This window comes from Hippocampus comes, unplaced genomic scaffold, assembly GCF_001891065.2.
Source record: "Hippocampus comes isolate QL1 unplaced genomic scaffold, H_comes_QL1_v1.1 scaffold383, whole genome shotgun sequence".
NCBI lineage: Eukaryota > Metazoa > Chordata > Actinopteri > Syngnathiformes > Syngnathidae > Hippocampus > Hippocampus comes.
The window spans coordinates 415,232-422,296 of record NW_017805407.1 but is presented as its reverse complement, the minus strand read 5'-3'; positions in this window follow the sequence as shown (position 1 = coordinate 422,296).

Sequence of the window (7,065 nt, the reverse complement as noted above, 5' to 3'; positions counted from 1 at the left end):
ATATAGGCCAAAATCTCAATAGGTGTTGCCTCAAAGAGTTGGTGTAATGATTATTTATGTATTTAATTATAAAATGTTGCTTAATTTTTATTAAGCACCACCTTAATTTATCCAAAAGTGAACACTTGTTACAGTGCAGTTTCTGCTGTTACTGGAGATATTTTAGCGGACTATAGTCACTAGTTTTACCAGCATGGATGCATTGAATACTTAATTTACCTTTCTAAAAAACTGTCGAATATCCATGCTGTCGACTCAACCTGACTTTCGGCAATGAACTGTCAGTTGTTGCGTTAGCATTTGATGTGGCGATGGTGACAGACACGTCAAATGCTAACGCAACACCTGTTGCGTTCAGGAAAAGTGGGAGATTTAACATTAAAATAATGGCAGGTTATCGAAATATAATTTAAAATGGTCACGTTACATTGAATTTGATGCAATATATTAGCAAAAGTACAGGAAAAATAAATAATACTTTTTTTTAAATAATGCAATGAAATTATTTAGGGGGGCTAAAGACATTTTTAGGGAGGCTGAAGCCTCCCTAAAATAGGCCTAATGACGCCCATGGTGTAACGTTTAAATAAGTGTTGCGAACAAGTGTTGCGAAAGTTTATTGCGGAGATATCACAGAGGAAGCAGCTAAAGTTGGAAATTTTTTTTGCGATAATCATCATTGGAAGTAGAGTAAAGAGAGGAGAATTTATGAACTCAAAGACTGAACTATGGGATGAAATAAGAACCTATTTCTCAGCAAATCTTGTATGCCTGAATTATTAAAATTTTTGCAGCATTTGTTTATAAGAAATAAACCTATTATAAATGTATATTCTTGTTGTTTGTGTGATTATCATATGCAATTGAATAAGTAGACCATTTCAGAATTCGAAATTTGGGACTCTCTAAATCAGTGGTCCCCAAACTACGGCCCGCGGGCCGGATCCGGCCCGCCTCCGCGTTTGGTCCGGCCCCCTGCAAATACCACAGAGTATTTTGATTTATTTTTCGTCGATGTGGATTTGTCTTTGATCATAAAGTTGGGCTTTTGCAATAAAATGTTCCTTAGTTCTGAACCGTTTTCATTATTAACTATTAATTAGCAACTATTTCATAAACACAGATACAATAAGGTGACATTTGGTGCATCTTTCTGTGCCGTTATCTGGCAACGCCAGAAAAAAAAAATCCGAAACCGGCCCCTCTCTCAGAGAACGGGATCATGGCGAAAAGGTTCGGTAAGAGAAAAATAGAATGCAGGGTATTTAACCCAAAGTGGACAAACGATGTTTTTGTTTTTGTTTCTTTCAGCGCAAAGAAACGTCTGTCAGTCTCATCTGTCAAGAGGCGGCTTCATTTTGTGTGGGTTTCTGGAAACAATCCATTTTTACATTTCCGTACTCTTGCGGTCACCCTTTTTCTGTTCCAGACTGACCCCGGCCCCCCCATCACAGAAGCGAAAGCTTATGCGGCCCTCACAGGAAAAAGTTTGGGGACCGCTGCTCTAAATGCATAATGGGAGTCATAGTTTTCTTATCAGCGAGTCCCTGGGACTCACAGGGCTCAAACTGTAAAATTATCACTGTTTTCTGTTCGCTGGATGTGCGCAGGAGCAATGTTTGATAAAACAGGCATTGGGAGTGGATGCTTCCAGTTATGAATCTCATGGTTTTGTTAAGATGGGTGTCCAAGTGGTTTGTGTGTGTTTGTGTGTTGTGTGACCTGAACCCAAAGGGGGACAATATACTGCTGCAGACTACATGGTGGGTGCTGAGGTGCTTCGTGTAAAAGTTGGTGCGCCCCATTTTGCGCCAACAAACTTGAAGAGCAGGTCGTTTCTGAAGTTTACTTTGGCTGCTGCCCCTTTTATGTCCATTGAAAGAAAGCTTTCAATCAAGGGTCACTCCAAGGTAGGCTGGATTCGGGGCATTTTTAAATTTAAGCCCACCGAGGGAGACGTGAAGTTCCTCTGCAGCCTTGGCATTGCGGGGATGGAATACACTTGAGACAGTATGTGCTGGGCTTGGATTTAGGCTGATTTCGTCATTTGTTTAGTTTTGTACTGAAAGAGTGGGCAGGCATTCCGGGGACTTGTTTGCAAACAATGACAAATCCATTTTCAATCATGTGTCACCTTTAAAAAATATGCTACCTCTGCATATGCCAAGATTTTGGCATTAAGATGCATTACGTTCCGAGAATGATGAGAAGAATCTTGTAGCCCATACTAAAGTGAAATGAAATCCGGGCTCCTCACCAACATTTAATGGGTTCTTCTTTGGCCCACCTCCTCACTTTTGCATCATCAACAAATGTCAATGAAACAAACATATAACATACTTATAAAATGTAATAAAAAAGTAAATGCCTTTTTTTTCATAGTTGACCTTCCTTCATTTCCAATAATCCGGGATTTTTCTTTCCTCTGTGTATATCATTATATATATATATATATATATATATATATATATTTTTTTTTAACACTAACTTAGAGATAATCAGGTACTTGCTAATTATATCATACGAGGATTTGTGATATTATTGCACAGTACTTCTTACTGGGTAAAAAAAAAAAAAATCTTCTGGGCCATTACAGCTATATTTTCATGAGATAAGGGGGAACAGTAGAGTTCAGTGGAAGTCTCCAGCATCGCCATAGCATCATCCAACTAGCGATCCAAGCATCAATATTTTATACAGCTTGCCCACATTTGGGTCAAAGTAGCGTGAGCTGGCTTAGGGTGACAAAGATTGATTGATATCGACTGATTGTGAGAGGAGAGATTTTGTTCAAACATTTTATCAACAGTCTATAAGGCTGTAGTTTTTATTTACAGAAGTCATTTAGGATGAATGGTTTCATATCTATGTATGTGGGAAGAATGATTGTGATAAAATTCAACATGCCTCCCACACACACACTCAAAAAAAAAAAAAAAAGGATGAGTATCATGAATCATCCCTTTCTGTATTGGAGTAACCGCAGACTGTGAAGCGACACAACCGCAAAGAAAATGTTGCCATTCGTAACAGATTATTGTCACACCACGAGACAGACTAAGATGGAAAGCTTGGGAAAGATTTTTAACATCCACCTGAGTCAACGTAATGTTCAACATCTGAATGCTAACGACAACTTTCCTCATCACAGAAGTTGTATCGGACGACACAAATCAACACCAATGACACTTGTGCAACATACGATACGGCCGTACAATGGCATGCTATAAGCTTATGGAAATATTTTGCCAAAATGAGACCGGTGGCACGGTCAATTAGAAAATACGTAAGCCTAACCTCAAACACCAGAACACCACAAGAGAAATAGAAACACTGAAATGGAGAAATGCTTTGATTTTTGCTAAACGAAGGTCAGTTTTATTTGAACCCTTTCACCCACCAATAAGGATTAACCTGTAACCTGATAACATGAGAAGCTGTCCACTGTAACCGCTGTCCCTTGAAAGGGTTAATCATTTTTAAAAAATGTGTTACTATACCGGTCTGTCGAAATACGTCATAGCTCATCATAATTGAGGACCGCTTGTCCTTTGATATAATTAAATCAATGACATAATCAATTAGCTGACTCAAATGTCATATTATCATTGACCAACAGAAAATCGTTATGTTGTTCAGACCCCTCACACACACACACACACACACACACACACACACACACACACACACACACACACGTGCACCCATCCAAAACAATTAGCGCCCCCTGGCAATTACAAGAACACGTGTCAAAAATGGATCCCCGAAGACCATTCCAGTTGTATATATTTATGACATTTCTTTATTTTGTATCATTATTGTCATTTATGCTGCCCTTGGTTCGAAGTATTCGATTCGAGCAAAGACAAGGGAAAGAGGCAAGTTATGCTGTGTAGTGAGTGTCCTTTCCCCATGATTGAATGCGCGTCCTTGTGTGAAAAGCGCGTTTTGCCCTCTCAGGGAGTAAAAAAAAAAAAAAAAAACTCCGGTGGTGCTGATGCACAGGTGTGAGAATGGCCAAGGATTTGGAGATTACCCGAGGCTTTGTGCGTCCACCATGGCCCACTCACAATAGGTCAGCTCAGAATAACTAGAAAGGGCTGACCGACCATGTTCAGTCACCCCTGGAGTCATTAATCACACAACTGTGCAGATGAGGCAGCACGAGCGCTTACATTTGCACACACGCACACGCACGCACACACACACACACACACACACACACACACACTTAATGTCTGGCGTTCAGACTAGTGGATTGTATTAGACTTCAAAAAACAAAGCTCGTCGATAAGCATTTGTATTTATTTTTGACATTTGTTTGAGTGGCCTTAAATTAGCAGTGATCTTGCGAATTACCTACACACACACACACACACACACACACACACACACACACACACACACACACACACACACACAAACAAAAACATGGCTTGAAAAAGGCCTTGACACTCTTAACAACACATCACATCACGTTAGGTGGTGATAAAATGCAGCTTGTATCACATATCCAAGACTCCAGAGATTTATTTGACATCCCCGCTGTTACAAAAAAAAAAAAAAAACAGCGCTGAAGCAGCGTGTCGCAACCTTCATATTCCGAAACAGGTTGCTCAGCTTGCAGCCAGATCACAATCAGGACAAAGATCTCAGATAAAGTTTCCATTTGGCGGCGACGGAATTCTTCAAAGAGGAGTGAGCGTCTATGTTGGTGTGTGTGATACGCATGGTGAAATGCTGTTGTGAATCTGCATTTGGCTTGGTCTAACACTTGCATGATTTGTAATTAAGATGTAAGTTTTCCTCCTATCATCGCTTGCATCATAAGTCATCTTTCCACTTTTACATGGCCAAAACGTCACAGTGAAAACACACAATTTTGCCACAAATGGCCCAAAATTCTTCAACCACTTACTAAATTAAAAAGATTCACATACTTTTCCACCCTGCACTGTGACGTTCGTCTATGCGTGTTTGTGTGTGTCTTGTCTCTGTAGCAAAGCAGCCCCAGAAAGTAAACAGTGGGTCTATTGTTGTGTCTTAAAATAAGATCACATCACATTTTATGACCAATTGGTAAGAAAGTTATGTAATTCCAAAGCTTCCCATACTTTTTGGGAATTGTATACATATAAATTACACACTGAAAGTGAGTGGTATTCGGCTTTCAGGATGAAGCGAAAATGCACAGAAACAAAAGTCACAGAAAAAGGACGGGCATAGAAGGGGACTTTGAAAAGGTATTGGTTGATTCATGGATCAAACATAAGTTATTTTCTTGGTCAGCTCAGTAAGTTGTGCAAAAAGCACTGAAAAATTAAAGAGTTGGATATGTGCATTCAAAAGTTTACAGAAGGTTAAATTAAGTTCATCTTTAAAGGTTTGAGTGCATTTTAGGTTGTGCTTGAAATTGCACCCACAATCCCGATATCCTTAACTTTTTGAGTACTGTATATTTAGTATATGCAAGCACGTCAGTAACGTAGCATGTTAAACCACTGCTGATTGGCATTCTTGACGACAAACGGTGAATCATATAAATCCGCTTGTGACCTCAACCACTTATTTCCCTCTCTTTCATGACACAACTGTCACTTTGACATTAAATCAGCACTGTCAGTGGAAGTATAGCCTGCTGCTACATTCTCTGACATTGAAGATTGCGGTCTCATATTTACTTGGCTCTAAAAGTGGCGTCAATCTCATCTAAGAGTCTCAAAATGACAGTGATGTTGCTTCAATGTAAAATCTAATAATCTGTTAAAAAAAAACCTATAACCTAACAAACACTATATATATTTTTTTTTAACACTAACTTAGAGATAATCAGGTACTTGCTAATTATATCATACGAGGATTTGTGATATTATTGCACAGTACTTCTTACTGGGTAAAAAAAAAAAAAATCTTCTGGGCCATTACAGCTATATTTTCATGAGATAAGGGGGAACAGTAGAGTTCAGTGGAAGTCTCCAGCATCGCCATAGCATCATCCAACTAGCGATCCAAGCATCAATATTTTATACAGCTTGCCCACATTTGGGTCAAAGTAGCGTGAGCTGGCTTAGGGTGACAAAGATTGATTGATATCGACTGATTGTGAGAGGAGAGATTTTGTTCAAACATTTTATCAACAGTCTATAAGGCTGTAGTTTTTATTTACAGAAGTCATTTAGGATGAATGGTTTCATATCTATGTATGTGGGAAGAATGATTGTGATAAAATTCAACATGCCTCCCACACACACACTCAAAAAAAAAAAAAAAAGGATGAGTATCATGAATCATCCCTTTCTGTATTGGAGTAACCGCAGACTGTGAAGCGACACAACCGCAAAGAAAATGTTGCCATTCGTAACAGATTATTGTCACACCACGAGACAGACTAAGATGGAAAGCTTGGGAAAGATTTTTAACATCCACCTGAGTCAACGTAATGTTCAACATCTGAATGCTAACGACAACTTTCCTCATCACAGAAGTTGTATCGGACGACACAAATCAACACCAATGACACTTGTGCAACATACGATACGGCCGTACAATGGCATGCTATAAGCTTATGGAAATATTTTGCCAAAATGAGACCGGTGGCACGGTCAATTAGAAAATACGTAAGCCTAACCTCAAACACCAGAACACCACAAGAGAAATAGAAACACTGAAATGGAGAAATGCTTTGATTTTTGCTAAACGAAGGTCAGTTTTATTTGAACCCTTTCACCCACCAATAAGGATTAACCTGTAACCTGATAACATGAGAAGCTGTCCACTGTAACCGCTGTCCCTTGAAAGGGTTAATCATTTTTAAAAAATGTGTTACTATACCGGTCTGTCGAAATACGTCATAGCTCATCATAATTGAGGACCGCTTGTCCTTTGATATAATTAAATCAATGACATAATCAATTAGCTGACTCAAATGTCATATTATCATTGACCAACAGAAAAGTGTTATGTTGTTCAGACCCCTCACACACACACACACACACACACACACACACACACACACACACACACACACGCACACACACACAACACAAACAGCCCCCCCGGCATCTA